The sequence below is a fragment of the Cetorhinus maximus genome, chromosome 9 (assembly GCF_964194155.1).
Source record: "Cetorhinus maximus chromosome 9, sCetMax3.hap1.1, whole genome shotgun sequence".
Lineage (NCBI taxonomy): Eukaryota > Metazoa > Chordata > Chondrichthyes > Lamniformes > Cetorhinidae > Cetorhinus > Cetorhinus maximus.
In genome coordinates, this window is record NC_135887.1 from 89248844 (window position 1) to 89272734 (window position 23891).

The 23891-nt window shown below is 42.8% G+C and overlaps 1 protein-coding gene across 7 annotated transcripts in view; it reads left to right on the forward strand.

The window, feature by feature from the left end:
• Positions 1-23891, forward strand: part of dagla (diacylglycerol lipase, alpha) — a 485173-nt gene that overhangs the window by 182553 nt on the left and 278729 nt on the right. The window contains exon 3 of one of the 7 annotated variants that reach the window (XM_078549077.1): positions 21742-21926. The exons of 4 other annotated variants lie outside the window; for them this stretch is intronic. The gene's annotated coding sequence lies outside the window, so the exon portion shown is untranslated. The remainder of the gene's footprint in view (positions 1-21741; positions 21927-23891) is intronic. 2 more of the 7 variants (XM_078549076.1, XM_078549078.1) reach the window with 2 other exon arrangements.

A 23891-nucleotide genomic window follows, 5' to 3' on the forward strand; every position in this document is an offset into this window, starting at 1 on the left:
AGAAAAGCAGTGTTCCCTCTATATCCCCCAGTCAGAAGTGATTAAAGTTTTCTGTAATTCATGTTTTTAATAGGTTTGAATTAAATAATTAAACGGTTGCATAATTAAATTCTAGCTATGCTAAAGACTAATGATTCAAAATACCACATGGTTCAAAATAAAATGTCTACCAGCACTAATATTTTTCACTTAAAAAGCATAGTTTTACTGATGTTTGGGGACACAAATGATTAATACATAGGAAAACAACATAATAGTAGATTTAGAAATGATATGGCCAACACGCTTTCTGAGAACTCCTGCACTCACTACACCACTGACATTATCATTTTTTGTGTGCACACTAGTTTGGCTTTTCCAAAAAAAGTTGCGCAAGTTTCACATAAAAAAACATTGAAAATTCCAATTTTTAAAAAAATGAAGAAAAGCTAGTGGTCAGCAAGTGTTTAATAGGTACAGAGGATTGTTGCTGATGCTTCCCAGAAAATGAGGTGAACTGCACAATTCAAATTCAGTGCGGAGTCACAAGTCTGGGCATCAATACTGATTCTAGGCCTTTGTGTAAAAACTGTAATGAAAGCATTAAAAGGCACAAAATCAGATTATTAAAGTTTGTCGTGTTACTGTGAAATATGCAATTTTAAATTTTATTTTACATCCTTACGCTGGACAACAGAAATTTCACTGAGGGGAAAAATGAATGAAAAAATACATGGAAATCTGTAATAAGTTACAACACAGATATAGGCAATTTGGCCAAACAGCCTGCGTTTACTCTTCATTTGAAATATGTCAGGTAGTTCTTTCCTCAGTGAGTAATGAGCCTCTGGAATGCGTTGCTGGCTTGTGCAATATGTGTTGACTTTCTGCAAGCCTTCAAGAGGAGCTAGAAATCTCCAATCATGAGGATCTGGGCAGGTTTGATGGACTAGTTGGTCTTTTCCTGCCCATCATTAAAGTATGCTTGTATAAGCAAATAGCTCTAATCACATGTAGCTACTTTATTCCCAAGACCCATCAACCCATTTCTCTTCATGTACCTATCTAATCTAAGTTTAAATGTTGTTGTAATTTCTGCCTCAATCACTAACCAGGAAAGTGAATTCCACAACTCTAAATAAAAGGGTTTATCTTGCCCTCTGTTTAACTGTCTCACTACTACTATCAATCTTGTATCTATGGCCCTCTTATTCTTGACCCCACGATTACTGAAAGCAATATTTTTTTCCAGCAGTCTTGTTCCATGCTTTTATCATTTTAAACACTTCTATCATATTGCACCACAATCTTTGTTGTTTGAATGAAAGAGGAACAATTTTTCATTTTTTAAATTTGCGTTTTCTTAAACCATACATTACCCTAGTGAATGTGTTGTACTACCTGTAAAACCTCAATATACTTCCTGTAGTGTGGAGCTTAAAACTGCACACAGCACTTTAACTAGAGGCGGATTTTCATGCCTCCGTCCATGTCGGAATGGAGGTGGAAGTGCATTAAAAATGGCCGGTGGGACCCAATTCTAGGATTCCCAACCCCATTCCCGTTTCTGGAAGCTTTTGCCAGCATGGGATAAGAGTGCAAGTAGGTGAACTTGTACGTATCACTTCTGACTTTGCTGGCTCAATGCGTCAGATGAGCTTTTGCAGGAGTCGTGATCATGGGGGATCTCAAGTCTGGTGTTGGGAACCTTTTGACAGGTAAATTTAAATAGTGTTTAGATATATGATTTCTTTTGAAGTGTTTAAGTATGTGTTTAAGACTAACTATATTTTTAATGCAGTGATTGGGCTCTGTCCTTAATAGGTGAGAGGCCATTAAATTGACCAGCAGTGTGTAGGTTCAGATTAGAGTCCTTTCTCTAGTGGATAAAGTCCAGTTTTGCATTGTATAGTATGGAAAATCAGATATGAATCTATGTAGGGGACCCTGGGGTTTGATTCTCACATTGCTTTAATGACCTGACATCTGTTGGGCCTTTGAAGCACTCTTCCAGTATCCACTAGATACAGAACCAATGACCATACAATAACACTAGCAGATCTTTGAAGTGCTCATGAAATTAAAAAGAAAAACCAATCAGGCATTCAATGTTCCCTTTGAAAAAATTGCCTCCCTCACACTCTCATAAAAATATCAATCAAACACAGCCAGTGAATGTCCCATTGACAAAACCTTTAATCCACTGAACACCTCTTAATCTTGTCCAAAAACGACACAGGCATCGAGAAACCACTTCAAAGAAAGATAAACTTAGTATGACTTAATTAAACTGTCAATCAAACAAATCTAGCAGTCCCCTTTGCAATTGTGTAAACAACCCCCTACAAGGCTGAGTCCATTAGTCATTCTTGGAGCTCAGCCAAGCATTCATAATGAGGCCATTAGCAACTGTATCAACAGAGCAGGCTGAACAGACAGCCAAACATTGAGACTGTTAGCTTTGCTAGTTTTGAGATTGTAATAACTTTTATCTTTCTTTGAAGTGGTTTTTCAGTGCCGGGTGTGCTTAGTTGGACAAGATTAAGAGGTGTGAAAGGCATTAATAGTTCCTTCAATGGGACTGTGGCTGTGTTTGATAGTTTTATGAAAATCTAAGAGGAGCAATTTTTACATAAGAAATAGGAGCAGGAGTAGGCCATTTGGCCCCTCACTTCATTCAGTAAGATCATGGCTGATCTGATTGTGGTTTTAACTCCACTTTCCTGCCTGCCCCCATAACTCTTGACTCCTTCGTCAGTCAAAAACTGTCTTACTCAGCCTTGAGTATGTTCAATTACCCAGCCTCCAATGCTCACTGGGGAAGAGAATTCTAAAACAAAAACAGAAAATGCTGAAAAAACCCAGCAGGTCTAGCAGCATCTGTGGAGAGAGAAACAGAGTTGATGTTTCGAGTCCGTATGACCCTTCTTCAGAGAATTCTAAAGACTAACAACCCTCTGAGAGAAAAGATTCCCCCTTATCTCTGTCTTAAATGGGACCCTTATTTTGAAACTGTGGCCCCTAGTCCTAAATTCCACCCTGAGGGGAAACATCTGCCCGCCCGTAGCTTCTGAGCTCCCCAGTATCGGATTTGCGGGGGTACCCCAAAGATGTGCATGAAAATCCCTCTGGGAAGTTCCCAGGTGAGGGTTTGCATGGCAATTGCCCAGAAGTGCACACTTTCTCTGGACAATTGTGCTGCGCTATGAACCATCCAAAAATGGGGTTTAAGTTGCAAACTTTGGGTGCTTCTGCCAGGGTTATACCAATAGTTACTCAGAAAAAGTTAGAAGAACTAAAACCTCTTCTAACTTCTGAGTAACTATTGTAGAGACCCAAATTGAAACCACAGGACTCCCCCCAACAATCCGGCCCACCCCAAGGGATGCCCCCCACCGCTGACCTCCGACACCCCTCACCCCCGACCTCCGACACCCCATTCCCCTACCTCCAACCCTACCCTGGACTTCCGATGCTCTCCTTGGCCTCGGACACCCCCTCTTCATGGACTTCCGACCTCCCATCGCCCCCACCCCCCAGACCCTCAACTGACCTCCAACCTCAGAACTACCCCGCCCCACCCCCGTCTCTGATCCCTCACAAACCCCCACTGGGTTCCAACACCCCTGGACCTCAGACTCTCACCCCCCCCCCCAGACCCTGGTCCCCCCAACCCATCACCCCCTCAGACCTTGGATTCCCCCCCCCGCCCCCCCAATAGCATTCCCTGGACCTCCATCCCTCATAACATCCTCAGACCTTCGACCTCTGCTCCTGATCTCGGACCCCCCTCGTCCCTGTCCACTTATGACGGACCTCCAACTCCCACCATCCACCCCTGCCCCGGATCTCCGACCCACCCCCCACCCTCCTGGAATCCAACCACCCGCCTAGACCCCCTGACCCACCCTCCCAGACCACCCTGGACACCCCCCATTCCCTGAATCCTTTCCACTTACCTGAGACTCTTGCCTACTTCCAGCCTGTCAATTTCTCTGGCCCTTTAAATTTACCTGCTATACGGCAGCAAGTGCTGTAAAAAAGGGGGCATGGCCTCCTTGGATCCGCTGGAGCTAGACTTCACTGAGGCCTGCGAGGAGTCTTTCGATGCAGGCCCCAAGCCGCTCTGGTGAATGGAAGGGCCGGCGTAATTTTCAAGACCAGGTAAGTTGGTATTTATTTCTTCAAATTCCTGTGCTGGCCCATCGTGTCAACATCTGTCCTGTAAAGCTCCCTCAGGTTCTCATATGTTTCAACCAGATCACCCCTTATTCCTCTACATTCCAATAAGTATAGGCCAACCTGCTCAACCTTTCCTTATGAGATAATCCCTTCACCCCAGGAATCAGCCGAGTGAATCCAAAGGGCATGTTGAATGCCTGTTTTTTTTTTCATGAGCATTTATTTCCTTATTTAAATAAGGATGTAAATGCATTATAAGCAGTTCAGAGAAGGTTTGCTAGACTAATACCAGGAATGGGCAGGTTGTCTTATGAGGAAAGTTTGAACAGGCTAGGGCTTGTATTCGCTGGATTTTAAAAGAGTAAGGGGCAACTTGATTGAAACAAATAAGATCCTGATGGGCCTAGATAGGTGGATGTGGAAAGGATGTTTCCCCTTTTGGGAGAATCTAGAACTAAAGGGTCGTCCATTTAAGACAGAGATGAGGAGAAACTTTTTCTCTGAGGGTTGAGAGTCTTTGGAACTATCTTGCTCAAAAGGCGGTGGAAGCAGAGTCTTGATAGTTTTAAGGCAAAGTTAGGTAAACTCTTGATAAGCAAGGGGACGAATGGTTATCAGGGGTGGGTAGGAATGTGGAGATGAGATTGCAATCATATCAGTCATGATCTTATTGAATGGCAGAGCAGGCCCGAGGGGCTGAGTTGCCTACTTCTCCTAATTCGTATGTTTGTATATCACTATGCACTTTCAACCATTCTGGAAAAATTGTTCTTAAATTCTATTACTTGTTCCTTCTTTCTAACCAATTTTTAATCTCGTTTGCTATTCTCCCCTAATTTTATGATTTTTTAATCTTCTCCACTAACCTCCTATGTTTTCAAAGCCTTTAATGTTCATGTTCACTACATCTACTGTATTTCCTTTGTCTGTCTTGTTCTGAGTCTGTTTGTTCTGCCTGTTCAGAGAATTCTGAGGTTTGTCGAATATCCTTTATCCATAAATCCAAAAACCGAACATGTCCAAAAACAGCACTTTTTTTGAACCTCATCGATCTTTAGTGTGGGAAGTCTGAGACCCAAGCTGATATGACCCAAGCCAACATGAACCTTTCTGACCGCACCCAACCTTTAGCATGGGAAGCCTAGTTGTTTGTCTGCACTGTTTACCTTGCAATTTTTGCCTACACTGTTTGCCTTGCAAACCCTCTCTTACGAGCATAATTGCAGATGGTGCCATGAGTGGGAACTTGTTACAGGTATCCTGTATTTATTATTCATCTTACATCTTACATATTACATTTTACTTTTCTAGCCATTTTATTTACTTTAGAATATAGCTATCCTAGGCTTCGACCGCTGTAATGTAAGTAAGGCCTACTGGCCTATATGAGGTATCTAAAGACCGAAATTATCTGAAATCCAAAACACAATTGACCCCAAGGGTTTCGGATAAAGGATACTCGACCTGTACAATCAAAAGCCTTCAGAAAGCACTTTGAATTATTTGTGGGAACATGGTGGCCAGGCAGTACAGTCAAAGTGGCTAGTTACTTAGCCATAACTCGCATTAAATGTCGACATTGGATACCACAAAGGAAAAAGTTGACAGAAGAGTGACAAAATGTAACAACAGGGTGTGTGCACAAATTTAAGATTTTTAATTATATATGGATAAGAAAAGAATGTATTAATTAAAAATGGGGACTGAATATTGACTGCACACCATGGACCAATTATCCCTGCCCTGTAACCTTCACCTGAAGACAACAGTTGGCCTCGACTACTGGTATACAGTACTGCAGGACAGCAAATTAAAAAAAGTTAAAGTTTTTCATGCATTTTGAAATCAGATGAATTTATATGTAATATTAAATGCAAGAGCGGATTAAGTGCAAAGGTAGCTGCTAATGTGTAGAAGAGACCCAATTGCATCGGCAAAAGCAAATATTAACGCAAGGTTTTGCCATTTTAAAATAGTTAAAAGGCATGACACGCAAATCATAACATAGCAAGTGAGCTTAATATGGACAGGAACTGTGTGCCATATTCTGGACCTTAAATAAATAACCAGCAGAATTCTAGTGGTGTTGCCTGAGGTGAATTGGAGGAGAAGTTGTTTTATAACAATAGGAACATTTATGCCATGTAGGGCACAACTACAAGGCCATTGATTTACAGTAAATGAATAAATCAAATTCAGTTCTTATTGCACAGTAGTCTGGGATTCTTTTTAGTGGCAATACTGAGCTTTTCATGGTTTGATACTTTATCACAACAATGCCTGAAGGATTTTGTTGCATGTAATTTGATCAATCAGATTAAGTTGGAGTACGGTACATGCCCTCAGTAGCTGCCTCAATGTCAAGTGTGAATTAATTTACTCTTTTGTTGATTTATAACTACAGATCTTCATTAGTTGATTAGGTATAATCAATTAGCATGATCCTATTTGTTGAAATGAGTTCCCTTACTACCTTACTAAGATCCACAATGATGAAATTCACAGACAATATGACATGTTCATTCTGTCTGTAAAAAAACTGGCATATTATGTCATTTTGTTTTACTTCTACATTGCCAGTTTTCTACCTATTGCACATTCCCTGGCCACACTCCTCATGGGCTATGATTCTCTCCGAGCATCTTGCCAAGATGACGATTCTTTGTTTGAACTCTGGACAGTGAGCATTAATGATCTATTCAGTTGTTCACAGCTGAACCCAATTGATGTTCTCCTCTGTTCACTTTCTGGCAGAGGTTACTGGGTACCTGTCAGGAGTGAGAGCATGCTTTCTCTTTTTTTAGGTGAGGAATAGTGAGATCAATTAAATTGACTCCACTGTCTCCTCAGCTAAAATCAGCTAACTCAACACATGCTAGAACCAAACCTCGGACTTTTTGGTCTGCATCTTATTGGGCAAATGAAGCCGAAAGAATTTGAAATTTGCCTTCAGCCTTCATGTTACATTTTAAATGTCCCATCTGTAACGACTGGTTTGCACTACCTTGTTGAGATTATGGATTGATTATATTTTCCGGTTGAGTAAATTGAGTTATGCTTGACGGTATCTTGCCTCATTAGATTTTGGACCCAATTGAAATGTGACAGGGTAATTACAGTGTAAATATTAGATAGCCAATGGGCTACAACCTATTAAGTAAAATCTTGACTCTTCCAGATTTAATAGATTTCTAGATTGAAAGTTAACTTTCAATTCATTCATAGAATTATTATGAAACAGAAGGAGGCTATTGGGCCCACCGTGTCCATGCCTGCTCTCTGTACAGCAATCCAGTCAGTCCCATTCCTCTGCGCTATCCCCATAGCTATGCAACTTTATTTCCCTAAGGACCCATCTAATTTCCTTTTGAGATTTTTAAAAATTTATTCTTTCGTGGAATGTGGGAGTCACTGGCTAGGCCAGCATTTATTGCCCATCCCTAATTGCCTTTGAGAAGGTGGGAGTGAGCTGTCTTCTTGAACCACTGCTGTCCATGTGGTGTAGGTACACCCACACTGCTGTTAGGAAGGGAGTTCCAGGATTTTGATCTAACGACAATGAAGGAACAGCGATATAGATCTTCTAGGTGGCAGAGGTCACAGGTTGGAAGGTGCTGTCGAAGAAGCCTTGGTGAGTTGCTGCAGCGCATCTTGTAGATGGTACACACTGCTGCCACTGGGGGTCATTGGCGGAGCAAGTGATTGTTTAAGGTGGTAGTTGGGGTACCCATCAAGTAGTCCACTCTGTCCTGGTTGGTTTTGAGCTTCTAGAGTGTTGTTGGAGCTGCACTCATCCAGGCAAATGGAGAGTATTCCACTATACTCCTGACTTGTGCCTTGTAGAGGGTGGATAGGCTTTGAAGAGTCAGAAGTTGACTTACTCAGTCTCTGACCTGCTCTTACAGCCATAGTATTTATATTGCTGGTCTAGTTCAGTTTCTGGTCAATAGTAATCTCCAGGATGTTGATAGTGAGAGACTCAGCAATAGTAATGTCATTGAATGTCAAGGGGTGATGGTTAGACTCTCTCTTGTTAGAGATGGCCATGATTCTATGGTTCTATGGCCACTGTCTGGCACTTGTGTGTGTGAATGTTACTTGACACTTATCCGCCCAAGCCTGAACGTTGTCTAGGTCTTGCTACCTATGGCCACAGACTGCTTCAGTATCTGAGGAGTCATGAATGGTGCTGAATATTGCTCAATCATCAGCGAACATCTCCACTTCTGACCTTATGATGGAAGGAGTGTCATTGATGAAGCAGCTGAAGGTCGTTGGGCCTAGGATACTACACTGCGGAACTCCTGCAGCGATATCCTGGGGCTGGGATGATTGGCCCCCAACAACCACAACCACCTTCCTTTGTGCTTGGTATGACTCCAACCAGTGGAGCATTTTCCCCTATTCCCATTGACTTCAGTTTTGCTAGGGCTCCTTGGTGCCTCACTTGGTCAAATGCTGCCTTGATGCCAAGGGTTGTTGTTCTCACCTCACCTCTTGAGTTCAGCTCTTTTGTCCTTTGGGTCAAGGGTGTTAAGAGGTCAGGAACTGAGTGGCTCTGGTAGAACCCAAACAGAGCATTGGTGGGCTTGTTATTGTTGAGTAAGTGCTGCTTTGTTGCACTGTTGACCATCCTTTACCTAAGAATGGATGTGCTTGCCAAAGAGAGAGTACAGCGAGGTTCACCAGACTGATCCCTGGGATGACAGGATTGTTGTATGAGGAGAGATTGGGCCGACTAGGCCTGTATTCACTGGAGTTTAGTAGAATGAGAGGAGACCTCATTGAAACACACAAAATTCTGAAAGGGATGGATGCATTGAGAGTAGACTGATGGGATGGTAATTGTCTGGGTTGGATTTGTCCTGCTTTTTGTGTACAGGGTGTACCTAGGCAATTTTCCATATTGCCGGGTAGATGCCAGTAATATAATTGTACTGGAACAGCTTGGCTAGGGGTGCGGCTAGTTCTGGAGCACAAGTTTTCAGCACTGTTGCCGGAATGTTGTCAGGCCTTTACAGTATCCAGTGCTTTCAACCGTTCCTTGATATCACTTAGAGTGAATTGAATTGACGGAAGACTGGCACCTGTGGTACAGGGGACCTCAGGAGGAAGCCGAGATGGATCATCCACTTGGCATGTCTGGCTGAAGATTGTTGTAAATGCTTCAGCCTTGTCTTTTGCACTGATGTGCTGTGCTCCCCATCATTGAGGATAGTGATATTTGTGGAGCTGCTGCTCATGGCCCACAGCGCCTGATGGATTCCAGTTTTGAGTTGCTAGATCTGTTCGAAATCTATCCCATTTAGGATGGTGGTAGCGGCACACAACATGATGGAGGGTGTCCTCAATGTGAAGATGAGACTTCGTCTCCACAAGGACACTGCAGTGGTCACTCCCACCAATATTATCATGGACAGATGCATCCACGACAGATAGATTGGTGAGGATGAGGTCAAGTAGATTTTTCCCTCTTGTTGGTTCCCTCAAGACCTCCTGCAGACCCAGTCTAGCAGCCATGTGCTTTAGCTCCTGGCCTACTTAGTCAGTAATAGTGCTATCGAGCCATTTTTGGTGATGGACATTGAAGTCCTCCACCCAAAGTGTATTCTGTGTCCTTTCCACCCTCAGTGATTTTTAAAATTGGTGTTCTACATGGAGGAGTGCTGATTCATCAGCTGAGGGGTGGGGGTAGGGACAATAGATGGTAACCAGCAGGAAGTCTCCTTGCCCACATTTGACTTGATACTATGAGACTTCATGGGATCCGGAGTCAGTGTTGAGGACTCCCAGGGCAACTGTCTCCCGATGGTGTACCACTGTGCTGCCATTCCTGGTGGACCCAAGAATGGTGATGTTGGTGTCATTAAGGTATGATTCAGTGAATACATATGAACATGCATCTGAACTAGGAGGTAGAGTAGACCATTCAGCCCCTCGAACTTGCTCCGTCATTTGATAAGATCATGGCTGATTTGATTGTGGCCTCAACTCTACTTTCTTGTCTACTCCTATACCCCTTGACTCCCTTGTTAATTAAGAATCTACCCAACTTGACCTTAAAAATATTCAATGATGCTGCCTCCACTGCTCTCTGGAGAAGAGAATTCCACAGACTTATAGCCCTCTGAGAGAAACAAATTCTCCACCTTTTTTAAAACTGTGACCCCCAGTTCTAGTGTCTCCCATAAGGGGAAACATCCTCTCAGCATCCACTCTGTCAAGTCCCCTCAGGATCTTACATGTTTCAATAAGATCACCTCTCTCTCTTTTTGTATGACTATATCAGGCTGTTGCTTGACTAGACTGTGGGACAGATCATTGATCACCTTGTTTTTCCGTCAGCCTTGTAGACAGCAAGTTCCAGTAATTATTACTTGCTGCATAAATGAGCTCTTCCTCACATCACCCTGTATATCTTGCCCAAAACCTTCAACTTGTATCCCCTACTCCTTGTGCAATCAGCAAATGGGAACAGCTAATCTTTTCCTACTTTATCTAAACCTGTCATCATCTTATAAAACTCTACCAAAATCTATCTGCAATCTCCTTTTCTCTAAGGATTACAATGCAAGTGTCACTACCATAACCTTGAAGCTATTTTTTTTATCCCTGGAACCATTCTGGTAGATCTGCACCCTCTCAAGGACTGTCACATGCTTCCTAAATTGTGATGTCCAGAACTGGATGCAGTACTCTGGTGTGGCCTAATCAGAGCTTGAAAAGATTCAGCATGACTTCCCTGCTTTGATATTCCATATGAATAACGAAACCTAAGATCCCATATGATTTGCAAATTAGCCTCTCCATATGCCATGTCATTTTAAAGATCTATGTACATATGAACATACCAATTAGGAGTAGGAGTAGGCCACTCGGCCCCTCAAGCCTGCTCTGCCATTCAATAAGATCCTGGCTGATCTGACTGTAACCCCAACCCCACATTCCTGCATACCTCCGATAACCTTTCATCCCCTTGTTAATCAGGAATCTATCTAGCTCCTCCTTAAAAATATTCAAAAACTCTGCTTCAACTGCCTTTTAAGGAAGAGAGTTCCAAAGACTTACTGCCCTCTGAGAGAAAAAAATTCTCCTGATCTCTGCCTTGAATGAGCGACCCCTTGTTTTTAAACAGTGACCCCTAGTTCTAGATTTCCCCACAAGAGGAAACATCCTCTCCACATCCACCCTGTTAAGACCCCTCAGGATTTTAAAGGTCTCAATCAAGTCGCCTTATACTCTTCTAAATTCCAGTGGATATATGCACCCCCAAGTCTCTGTGTCCCTGCACACTCTTTAGAACTGTACCCTTAAATCAATGTTGCCTCTCCCTATCTCTTCTGTGAAAATGCATCACCTCACATTTCTCTGTACTAAATTCGATCTGCCACTTGTCTGCCCGTTCTTCTAGCCGAACTATGTCCTGTTGCAGTCAATTGATATCTTTACTGTCACATCTCCAAGTTTGGTGTCATTGGCAAAGTTTGAAAATTTACACTGCATTCTAATATCAAAGATATTTACATATATCAAAAAAAGCAGTACTGACCCTTGGGGAAAAGTATTGTCTACCATGCTCCAGTCAGAAAAACAGCCACTTACCATAACTTGCTATTTTCTGTCCATGAGCTAATTTTTGTACAAGCTTACATGACCCTAATATTGCATGAGCCTTAATCAGCCTTTTATGTGCTATTTTGTCAAACAATTTCTTGAAATTCATATGGACAACATCCACTGTATCCCCTTCATCAAACACCTGTTACTTCATCAAAACGTTTAATTAAATTAGTCACGCATGATCTGCCTTTTACAAATCCATGCTGGCATTCCTTCCTTAAGTCAAACCTCTCCAAGTGCCTGTTGATTTTTTTCCCTCTGATTGTTGTTTCTAATACCTTACCCACCACTGATGTTAAACTGACTGGCCTGTCGTTGCTGGGAATGTCCTGGCACCCTTTCTTGAATAAGGGTGTCACATTTGCTACTCTCCAATCATTTGGCAGTTCCCCATACCAAGGGAAGATTGGAATATTATGGAAAGCTTTAGCTATCTCCATTTCCAGTTCTGTTAATAACATGGGATGCAAGTCATTTGGAGCCAAAGACATATCAAATCTAAGCATAGCCAGCCTTTCCAGTACATCCTGGGTCTCAATTTTCACCTCATTCATTATCTCTGCCATCTCCTCTTCCACCAATATTTTCTCAACATCCTCTCCCTGAGTAAACACTAATACAAAGCACTCATTAACTATTCTAGCCATGCACTGTGCCTCTGAACATATATCACACTCTTTATCCCTAATAGGTCCCACCTCTTACTACCTTATTACTAATTACATGCTAGTAAAATATTTTTGGATTCCCTGTTATATTTACTGCCATTCTGTTTTCATATTCTCTATTTGCCAGTCTTACTTTCCTCTTTACTTCTCCTCTCAACTTATTGAATTTAGCCTGGTTCTCATTTGAACTATTCGCCTAACATGCATCATATACCCTCTCTTTTTGTTTAATCATATTCTCTATCTCTCTTGTCATCCATGGAGCCTTGGCATTTATTCTTTCCATTTTGCCCTTGTTGGAATATATCTATATTCACCTATGTTGAATGGAAAATTCTGGAAATTGGAAATAAGAAACAAAAATTTCTATTCCCATCATTTCTATTTTTTATTATCAAAGTACTCCATACCTCCCTAAACGTTTCCCTTTCCTATAATTTTCAAGATTTTAAAATAGAAGCTTGGTGTTACATAATAATGGCTTCCTGAGTTATATTTTCTGCTCTTCTTTCAACCTTGTTGATGCTTATATTACGAACCCTGTCTCTTCAAGTAAGTGTCTTAATTAAAAATTCAAGAAAAAGAGCTCTTGGCGAGACAAATGTGCCCTAAACTAGAAATTAAGGGCTGATAGTGTGTTCAGACTTAAGGTTGGTTTACTATAACAAACTAAATCTGGTTCAGTAAACTTAGAAGGAATGTTGGTGCTAAATCACCTTCTTTACCACTCCCATGGTTTAATGCAACTGAGTGGTTTGCTAGGCCACTTCAGCGGGAAGTTAAGAAAAAAACACATTTTTTTAAGGCCTAGAGATGGTAGTGGAGGCAGGTTCAATTGAGGCATTCAAAAGGGCATTAGATTGTTATATCATAAGGAAATAGAAATGTAGTAGATGTATGTGGATAGAAACTTCTCTGCAGCTGTGAGCGTGAGTCCCGAAGGCTGTGTTGCCTGCCCGGTGCCAGGGTTATGGACATCTCCTCAGGGCTGGAGAGGAACTTGGAGTGGGAGGGGAGGGATCCAGTTGTCGGCATCCATGTTGGTACCAATGACGTTGATAGGACTAGAAAGGAGGTTCTGCTGAAAGAATTTGAACAGTTAGGAGCTAAATTAAAACTCAGAACCTCCAAGGTAATAATCTTGGGATTACTACCTGAGCCACGGGCAAACTGGCATAGGGTAAATAAAGTCAAGGAGTTAAAAGCGTGACCAAAGATTGGTGTGGAGGAATGGGTTTTAGTTCATGGGGCACTGGTATCAATACTGGGGTAGAAGGGAGCTGTTCCGGTGGGATGGGCTTCACATAAACCGTGCTGGGACCAGTGTCCTAGAGAAATGAATAACTCAGGCTGTAGAGAGGGCTTTAAACTAAATAGAGGGGGGTAAATAGGCTTACAATGCAAAAGGATATGGCAGCATTGCAGGGCAGCTACTTAGGTAATGATACCCAGAGTGTGATACCCAGAGTGTGACAGGAAGGGACAGAGTGCACGAACATAAAAGGGCACCAAATAGGGTCAAAGGGGGAAAACATTGTAAAAAGGCAAAGTTAATGGCTCTTTACTTAAATGCACGTAGTATTCAGAACAAAATAAATGAATTAACGGCACAAATAGAGGTTAATGGGTATGATCGTATAGCCATTACGGAGACATGGTTACAAGGAGATCAAAGCTGGGAATTAAATGTTCAGGGGTATACGACTTTTCAAAAGGCAGGAAGGAAAGGGTGGTGGGGTAGTTTTGCTAGTACGAGATATAATAAGTACGAGAACAAGAAATAATCTTGGACCAGAAGATGTGGAATCCATATGGGTGGAGGTAAGAAATAACAAGGGGAAGAAGACACTGATGGGAGTATTCTATAAGCTCCCTAACAGTAGCTATGCTATTGGACAGAGAATAAATCAGGAAATAATGAGGGCATGTAAAAAAGGCAGTATATTAATCATGGATGACTTTAATCTCCATGTAGATTAAAATCAAATTGCCAGAGGAAGCCACAAGCAAGAATTCATAGAGTGTATTTGGGACAGTTTCCTAGAATAATATATTGTGGATCCAATCAGGGATCAGGCATTTTTGGATCTGGTAATGTGTAATTAGGCAGGTTTAATAAATTATCTGAGTAAAAGATCCCCTAGGAAACAGTGACCATAACATGGTGGAATTTAGCATTCAGTTTGGGAGTGAGAAACTTAGGCTAGATTTTCTGACCCCATCATGGGCGGCACCCCAGCCATTGACTTATGGTGGGACCGGAAGATCGTGGCGGCGGACAGGTGCGGAAAATCCCGCCCTTAATTCAGAAACAACTGTGCTAAACCTAAGTAAGTGTAATTATAAAGGAATGAGGGGAAAGTTGGCTGGAGTGGACTGGGAAAGGAATTTAGCAGATAAGACGGTTGATGAACAATGGCAGACGTTTAACAAAATAATTCATGACTCACAACAAAGATATATCCCAGTGTGGAAGAAGGATTGTAGGAAGGGGATAAACCAACTATGGTTAACCAAAGGATAGTGTCAAAGTGAAAGAAAAAACATACAATGTGGTAAAGATTAGTGGTAAGCCAGGGTAAGTTTTAAAAACCAACAAAAGATGACCAAAAAAAAAGAGGGAGAAAATAAACTTTGAGGGTAAACTAGCAAATAATATAAAAACAGACAGTAAGAGCTTCTTTAAATGTATAAAAAGAAAGAGAGAGACCAAAGTCAATATAGGCCCCTTAGAGAATGAGGCTGGGGAACCAGGAAATGGCAGAGGATTTGAATAAATACTTTGCATCAGTCTTCATGGTAGAAGACACTAATAGCATTCCAAAAATACTAAATAATCATGGGGCAAAAGTAGGGGAGGAAATAAATACAATTACTATCACTGGAGAAAAAGTACTAGGGAAAGTAATGGGGCTGAAGGCCGATACGTTCCCTGGACTTGATGGGTTGCATCCTAGGATATTAAAGGAAATAGCTACAGAGGTAGTGGGTGCACTGATAGTAATCTTCCAAGAATCCTTTTAGATTTTGGAAAGGTCCCAGAGGATTGGAAAACTGCCAATGTGACACCCTTATTCAAAAAGGGAGGGAGACAAAATACAGGTAACTGTAGGCCAGTTAGCTTAACATCTGTCATTGGGAAAATGTTGGAGTCTATTATAAAAGATGTAATAGAAGAGCATTTAGAAATGCATAATATAATCAAGCAGAGTCAACATGGCTTCATGAAGGGGAAATCATGCCTGACAAATTTATTAGAATTCTTTGAGCAAATAACACGTAGTATAGATAAAGGGAAACCAGTAGATGTGATATATTTGGACTTCCAAATGGCGTTCGATAAGGTAGCACACATAAGGCTACTTAATAAGATAAGAACCCGTGGTGTTGGGGGGTAGTATATTAGCATGGATAGAGGATAGGCTAACTAATAGGAGACAAGGAGTTGGGATACAGGGGGCATATTCAGGATAGCAACCTGTAACTAATGGAGTGCCACTGGGATCAGTGCTGGGGCCATAATTATTCACAATATATATTAATGAGTTGGATGAAGAAAATGAATGTACTATCACCAAGTTTGTGGATGACACAAAAATAGGTGGGAATGCTAGTAGTGAGGATGAGACAGAGTCTACAGTGAGATATAGACAAGTTAAGTGAATGGGCAAAAACGTGGCAGATGGAATATAATGTAGGAAAATGTGAGGTTATGCATTTTGGCAGGAAGAATAGAGGAGCTGAATATTATTTAAATGGAGAAAGACTGAAGTAAGCTGCAGCACAGAGAGATTTGGGGGTCCTTGTGCATGAATCCCAAAAAGCTAACACACAATTTCAGCAGGTAATAGGTAAGGCAATTGGAATGTTGGCCTTTATTTCAAAGGGAATGGAGTATAAAAATAGGGAAGTCTTGCTAAAACTATACAAGGCACTAGTTGGACCACGGGATTTCCCGGTTAGGGGGCGGTGCCCGCTTGCCGACGCATAAAATGACGCGGGATGACGTTGGACAGAACTCCCAACGTCACCCGCCCCATTTCAATTTTCAGGTCGGTGGGGGCTCAGCAGAATCAGCTGTGCGCCTGCCAACCTGTCAATGGCCAATTGAGGCCATTGACAAACTCATTAAAGTAATTAGTGGACCTGCCCGTCTAACCTTAAGGTTGGCGGGCAGGCTGGGAGCCCTCGTGGGCATTTGATAAAGCATGAAACCTCATCCACGGGTGGGATGAGGTTTCATGGATGTTTTAAAAAATGAAATAAAAGTGTCTTTGAAAGTGATGGACATGTCCCAACTCATGTGATAGCGTCAGGGAAATGTTTTTTTCTATTTTTAATATTTCTTAGTGTGGAGCCGATCTCCCTGAGGCAGCACTTAGCCTCAGGGGGATGAGTGCGCTCTTTCATGCACATGCACGAAAGAGCGCACTCTTGGCTGAGGGAATCCCGCCTCCCCCCCACCCCGTCCGCACAGGGAGCGCGTAGCGCTTCCTGGCGGATGTCATGCTGGGTGGGCCTTAATTGGCCGCATAATATGGCGGCACGCCCCCGATCAGGGGCATCGATTGGAGGCACACCTCCACGCGCCCGCTCCTAAACTTTCCCCCCAATGGGGGAAAATTCTGCTCATAGAATACTGTGAACAGATTGATCTCTTTATCTAAGGAAAGATGTACTGGCGTTGGAGGCAGTCCAGAGAAGGTTCACTAGGTTGATCCCAGGTGTGGAGGGATTTTCTTATGAGGATGAGTAGGTTAAGCCTGTACTCATTGGAGTTTAGAAGAATGAGACGCAACCTTATTGAAACATATAAGATTCTTAGGGGGCTTCACAGGGTAGATGTTGAGAAGTTGTTTCCTCTTGTGGGAGATTCTAGGACCAGAGGGCATAATCTCAGAGTAAGGGGGCACTCATTCAAAACAGATGAGGAGGAATTTCTTCTTTCAGAGAGTAGTCAATCTGTGAAATTCTTTACCGCAGAGGGCTGTAGAGGCTGGATCGTTAAGTATATTCAAGGCTGAGATAGGTGATTTTTAATCAGTAAGGGAATCAAGGTTTATGGGGAAAAGGCAGGAAAGTGGAGTTGAGGATTATCAGATCAACTATGATCTCATTGAATGGCAGAGCAGACTCGATGAGCCGAATGGCCTCCTTCTGCTCCCACGTCTTATGGAAGAATGTGCAGGGTTACGGGGAGATGGTGGGGAATGGCATTAGGTGAGTTACTTATTCAGAGAGCTGGTGTAGACACAGTGGGCCCCATGGCCTCCTTCTGCACTGTAGCGATTCTGTGACTCTGAATATGGTGCTTGAGGGTATATCAGAAACATCACAGTGGTGAAAGACATTGGAAATTCTGCACAGTGGCAATCAGAGTTGCATTGCCACTCCGCTTCTACTTTTACTTACCTTCAAATCTTCTCGATCCAATCTCACCTGACCTACTGACTCAGGCCAGGCGAGTACTGTGCAGGGCAGTGCATTCCCCAGGCCTTCTTTCAAAGGCTTCAGAGTCTGACGCAAGGAGGCCATGTCCCCTTTTTTACAGCACCGGCTTCTGTAAATTCAGGTAAGTTTCAAGGTCCAGCCACTTTAAAGCCAAGGGGAAGGCAGGTTTGTCAGGTAAGTAGAATTTGGGGTTGGGAGGGGAATGGGTCAGACAGTTGTGAGGCGGGGTGGGGCGGAGTGTCAGGCAGTCGGCAGGGGGTTGGCGGGGTGAGGTCGGGTCGGAACCTGCGGGTAGTAGTTTGTGTTTGGGGGGAGTCTTGGGAGGGAGTAGGAGGGGCGGGGTGGGGGGTGGAGAGCCCCCTGGGGGTTGAGGGTGGTGGTGGGGTTAGTCATGAATGGGGATGGGTGGGTGACGTGGGAGTCCCGTGGCAGGGTTGTAGTCAGGAGGTGGAGGGTGACCCGTTGGCAGGAGGGGGTGGGGGTGGGGGGTGTCGGTACCGGTGCTGGTGCAGGTCTGTACAATAGCTACCCGGAAGCTAGAAGTCATTTTAATTCTTCTAACTTTTTCTGGGTAACTGCTGATGTGAGACAGTCGGAACCAAGCAAAGTTTGCAATTTAAATTGAATTTTCAGATGGTTCCCAGTGAAGGGCAATTGCCTGGGAAGTTTGTACTTCCCAGGCAATTGCCATGCAAGCCTTATCTGGGAACCTCTTGGGGAGATGGGGGTGGGGTGGAGGGGGTGTGTGGACGGGGAATTTTCCCAGCGCTTCTTTGGGGTACCCCCCAGTTACACTGCCCTGGAACTTCGATGTTACGGCCCAATGTGTTTTCTCAGTCATCTTTGGAATGCCACCAGACACTAGCCTTAAGATTGGCATTTCCAAATGAACAGTTCTATTTTTCATTTGGCAAGCTCCCATGCAATTACTATCCAATAATTCAAAGCTGTGTTATGTAAATTGTTATATAGTGAACATTGTTTTCTACACTTCTCTGTAATCAGAATTTCATTTCTCCCTAGGTTAAATTTAATGTTGTACTTGGTCATAAGCAAGCAAGCTAACAAAAATTGGTTTTCACAATGTTTATTAACTACATTAATGCCCAAATTCAAGACCTTTCTATGGAATAAAACCCTATCTTCTCTAACCTTTGACAGTCATTAAAATAAAATTGCAACTATATATTTAATCAGCGATTAGATCAACATCTTCTATTGTACTTATAACAGTTTATTTCATACTCGTTGACAAATCTACCTTGAACTTGGAATACCATTGTTTACCTAAAAAGGATGTTATCACAAACAGCACTAAATACAATACCCAGTTGTTCTGTTGACAGTTAATATTTTTATGTAAATCATTACACCAATTACCCTTAATGGGGGAAACTAGCTTTGAAGAGTTTCTTTGTAGAGCCCAGCTTTGTGAGGACATACGTTATCATCAGCTAATTCAATTATTATTAAATTCAAGCTTCAGAGAACTTAATAACCATGCACTTCAACTGTGGTTATTAAGTTCTCTCATGCTTTCAGGCTCAGCATTTTGACCTTTTTATCATGTCAGGCAAGTGACCTGTTAATAACCCTCTGCTATTGGTTTATGTTGCTATTTGCTCAGTGTTGACTGGACAATTTATTTTTTATGCGGACAGACTGGAAATTATTAATATTTAAATTAGACTGCCAAATGTCAGTTTCTAAGACCCAAGCACTTTGTATATTGTAATGTAGAGCAATTAATTACCACTCTCCTGTCTGACTTTTAACTTGGCAAAAAACAGAATCCTAATGCCAGAAATAAAGATTAAAAGGAATGAGTACATTTTTAAGATGGAGTTGGAATAGCATTGGGATGTTAAGAAAACAAAAGTAATATTTTTATTTTTAAACTTGGCTGATTTACTTTGTTTATTAATTTAAAGATATGTCTCATTGGAGTGCTAACTTACAATATAATTTGGTTTAAATACGACTAACTGAGCAGATATGCAGAGGCTGTTGTGGATGACCTTCTGATTCTTCTCAATTCCCTATGGAGGACCAACTGTGCTTAGTACCCCCTAAAGCAAGACTGCTGACATCGGGAGGTGTTCATTGACAGAATTCGAGGCCCTATATTTCCATAACGGTGAGCACGGTATTAATGATTTGTTATCCCAAAATTGGAAATGACCATCTCCAACAAGAGAGAATTGAACCTTCTCCCCTTGACATTCAGTGACTTTACCATTACTGAATCCCCCACTATCAACATCCTGGGGGTTCCCATTGACCAGAAACTAAACTGGACTAGCCATATAAATACTGTGGCTGCAAAAGCAGATCAGAGGCTCGGAATCCTGCAGCGAGTAACTCGCCCCCTGATTCCCCAAAGCCTGTCCACCATCTACAAGGCATAAGTCAGGAGTGTGATGGAATACTCTCCACTTGCCCGGATGAGTGTAGCTCCAACAACACTCAAGAAGCTCAATTGGCTCCCCACCCACAAACTTCTCTCTTCCACCTTCTTCCACCACTGACACACAATGACAGCAGTGTATACCATCCACAAGATGCACTGCAGGAACTCATGCAGACTCCTCAGACAGCACCTTCCAAACCCAGAACTGCCACCATCTGGAAGGACAAGGGCAGCAGATGAATGGGAACACCACTACCTGCAAATTTCCCTCCAAGCCGCACACCATCCTCACTTGGAAATATATCGCCGTTCCTTCACTGTCGCTGGGTCAAAATCCTGGAACTCCATTCCTAGGGGCACTGTTGGTGCACCTACATCATATGGATTGCAGCAGTTCAAGAAAGCAGCTCGCCACCACCTTCCCGAGGGCAATAAATGCTGGTTTAGCCAGCGACGCCCTTATCTCATATACGAATATTAAAAAAATATTATTGGTCACACCCCCAACGGTTTTGATATTAAAGACAGTTAGTAAATGAGCTGTGATGTTCCCAGGCTTGCTATGTGGTCTGTGCTGGGTTAGCTGATTTCACCTGGAACAGCATTAGAGGCATAGCATCGTTTTATCCTATTCAGTTCTTCTGGACACGCCACAGGATTCTGACATCAGTGTTAAATAGGGGGCGGGGGATGTGGTGGAAGAAAATTGCTCGGGGCGGGTGGGCGGGGGCTGCTGGTGGAGGAGAAATTTGCTCGGTGGGGGTGGTGAGGGAGAAAATTGCTTTGGGGGTGCAGTTGATGGGGAGAGAACTGCTGCAATCTTGGGGGTGGCTATGCGCGGCAGAGGGTAGGGGCAGGGATGTGCAACACGAGTTATAGGTTATAAAGAATAACATAAATATACCTAATCAAACCAGGGTGGTCTGCTTTTTCTGAAGTTAGCACAGTTTTATGTTTGAAGCTCTTGAAATTCAGAAATATGGGAAATAAGCCCTATGATCATTTTTGGTGTCCGAATGCTTAAGTGATGTTGCTAATCACAAATGTTTGAGCGCTGCGATTTGGGGCAATTGATGACATTGATGTCTGTTACAGTACTTGTAATGTTAAATGATAGGTAAATGATTGTGTTTGAGCGCAATTGATGTTACATGGAAGCCGAATGGTTGCTTTTGAATGTGATTGATATCAAATGAGTGCAAGTAAATGCTGTTGAATGCAAATGATGTCAACTTTTCAGGTATTCTCCCATGATCTGGTTATTGACTACACCTGGAAAACAAAGCTTTTAAAAATTATGATACTATCAGAGGGTTATAATAGTGTCAGGTTCTGATAGCTGACTTATGAAATGCACAATCTGGAGGTAGTGCTAAACTCCACTAATCTAGAAGATTGAAGTATTTCCAACATTTTCTGTTTTTATTTCAGACTTCCAGCATTGCAGTATTTTGCTGTTCTAAGATAGAAGATTACAAGTTTCATCTTTGAGTTTGTTAGTTTGAGCCAGCCTGGTACCAGGGAATCAACTGGGTGAGGGAAAAGAAAACATGTGTAAGGATTCTGTTCCTGAACCCTTATAACAAATTTTATAAATGTTGCAGTCAGGTGAGGAGGTAGGATATCTCCCCTCTTTTTCCACTCTTTGTTTGGCCACACAGGTTGCTAATTCGATGAGTGTTTAATTGTTTATATGCTGTGACTGTAAAAGGCATATGCAGACAGGTTTCCTTGAATTAAAAAAAAGAAAAGGGGCTTTTATTTATTGTACTTAACCCAGTCTAAGTAAAATAATAAAAAACATTCCAACTTTCATGCACACACCTAGAGTTGAAGTTGATATACATACACCAATGAGTTACCGAGTGGAAGGATAGATTGGCTTTTTAGAGTCAGAGAACAGTTAAAGATGTATGGGTCTTGCAGTTTGATAGCTTGGATTGTTCCCGGTTGGCTCAGTGGTCTCTCAGGATTTGGCATCAAGGCGGCTGTTGAAAGCCGATGTATCTTGTCTTCTGGAGACACAAACTGCTAGTTGAGTTTTTTCTTTAAAATCTCTGTCTGTGGCACATGGAAAGCAAAACTGCAGACAGTGTTGGAGCTTGCAAGATGGATGGAGAGAGAGGGTGTTCACTTGGGACCTTCTGTCCCCTTGCTCTTCTGTGCTTTTGGTTTCCAGACTGGCTCATTTCTCCCTGATTCTTGGAGTAACTAAGATTTATTATCTGAAGTCAATTTCGATCATGTGACCACATGATGAATACTCCCATTGTGCACATAAATGATTTGAAATTAGAAGCCATTGCTGCACAATTGGGAATGCATAGTGGCTGTTCACACTACTTATCATGAACTGGTTTCTCTGTAACTCTCTTTAAGTGTCGAACTCGGAAACATTGGGCAGAATTTTGCCCTTGATGGGCGGGCCCCACTGGCCCGGAGGCTGGCGGGCAGCCGATTGCCGCCGCCGAAACGGGCCCCACCACCATTTTGAGTGGGCGGACCACCCAACAGGAAGTGCCAAGCGCTTCCTGTGTGGGGGATGGAGGGATTCCCCAGCTGTCAAAGTGCGCTGTTCCGCACATGCGCGCGAAAGAGCGCACATCTCCCTGAGACTAAGTGCTGTCTCAGGGAGAACGCTGAAAGCTTTATAAACTTAAAAAATAGAAAAATAATAAAATTATTAACATGTCCTCCTCATGTGACAATGTCACATGAGATGGGACATGCTAATAAATATCACGTAAAGTTTATTAAGGTTTTTAAAAACAGACATGAAACCTCATCCTGCCAGTGGATGAGGTTTCATGTTTTTTCAGAAGCCCCCTGGGGCTCCTGGCCTGCCGTCCAGCCTTAAGATTGGACGGGCAGGGCCTTTAATTGGCTTAATTATCCTGCCAATGGCCTCAATTGGCCATTGACAGGTCGGTGGGCGGACAGCTGATCGAGCTGTCAGCCTGCCTTCCTGAATATTTAAATGGGGCGGGATGACGTCGGGGGTTCCCCCCTGACGTTACCCTGCGTCATTTTCGAGTCGGTGAGCGGGCCCCGCCCCCAGCTCGCCGACGGAAAAATTCTGGCCATTGTCTCTGGACTTTGAGTTTTGGTAAGTGCACAGACAATAGGAGGTGCGAATTTCATAAATAGTTTCATCTCAGCATGTCCATTCAAGGGAGGGCACCCCACACATTTAATTTAATATATTTCTGGAGACTTGAGGTAACTCTGAGTTTGTGCAGAAATTACAAAAGTCACCTGACTTTCGACGGCCATCTTAACAGATTGCTGTTTAGGCCATTTAAAACATAGTAGTGATTTTTTAAATTAAGTATGGGTTTGTGTCAATAGGGTTTTATTTTAACCACTAGTTAATGTCTCATGGCTTGGCACACAAAGACTCAATACTAAGGGCAGAATTTTATCCTTGGTGTGTGGGCTCGGCAGGAGTGGGCGGGGGCGGTCAGGAAGCTGACTGCCGCCTGCAATTGGCAGCGCACTGTGATTTCACACTGGTGGGCTAATTAAGACCTGCCCAGCTTGAAAGGTGGCTGGGGAATCTGCGAGAAGGGGCGGGCGGGGGC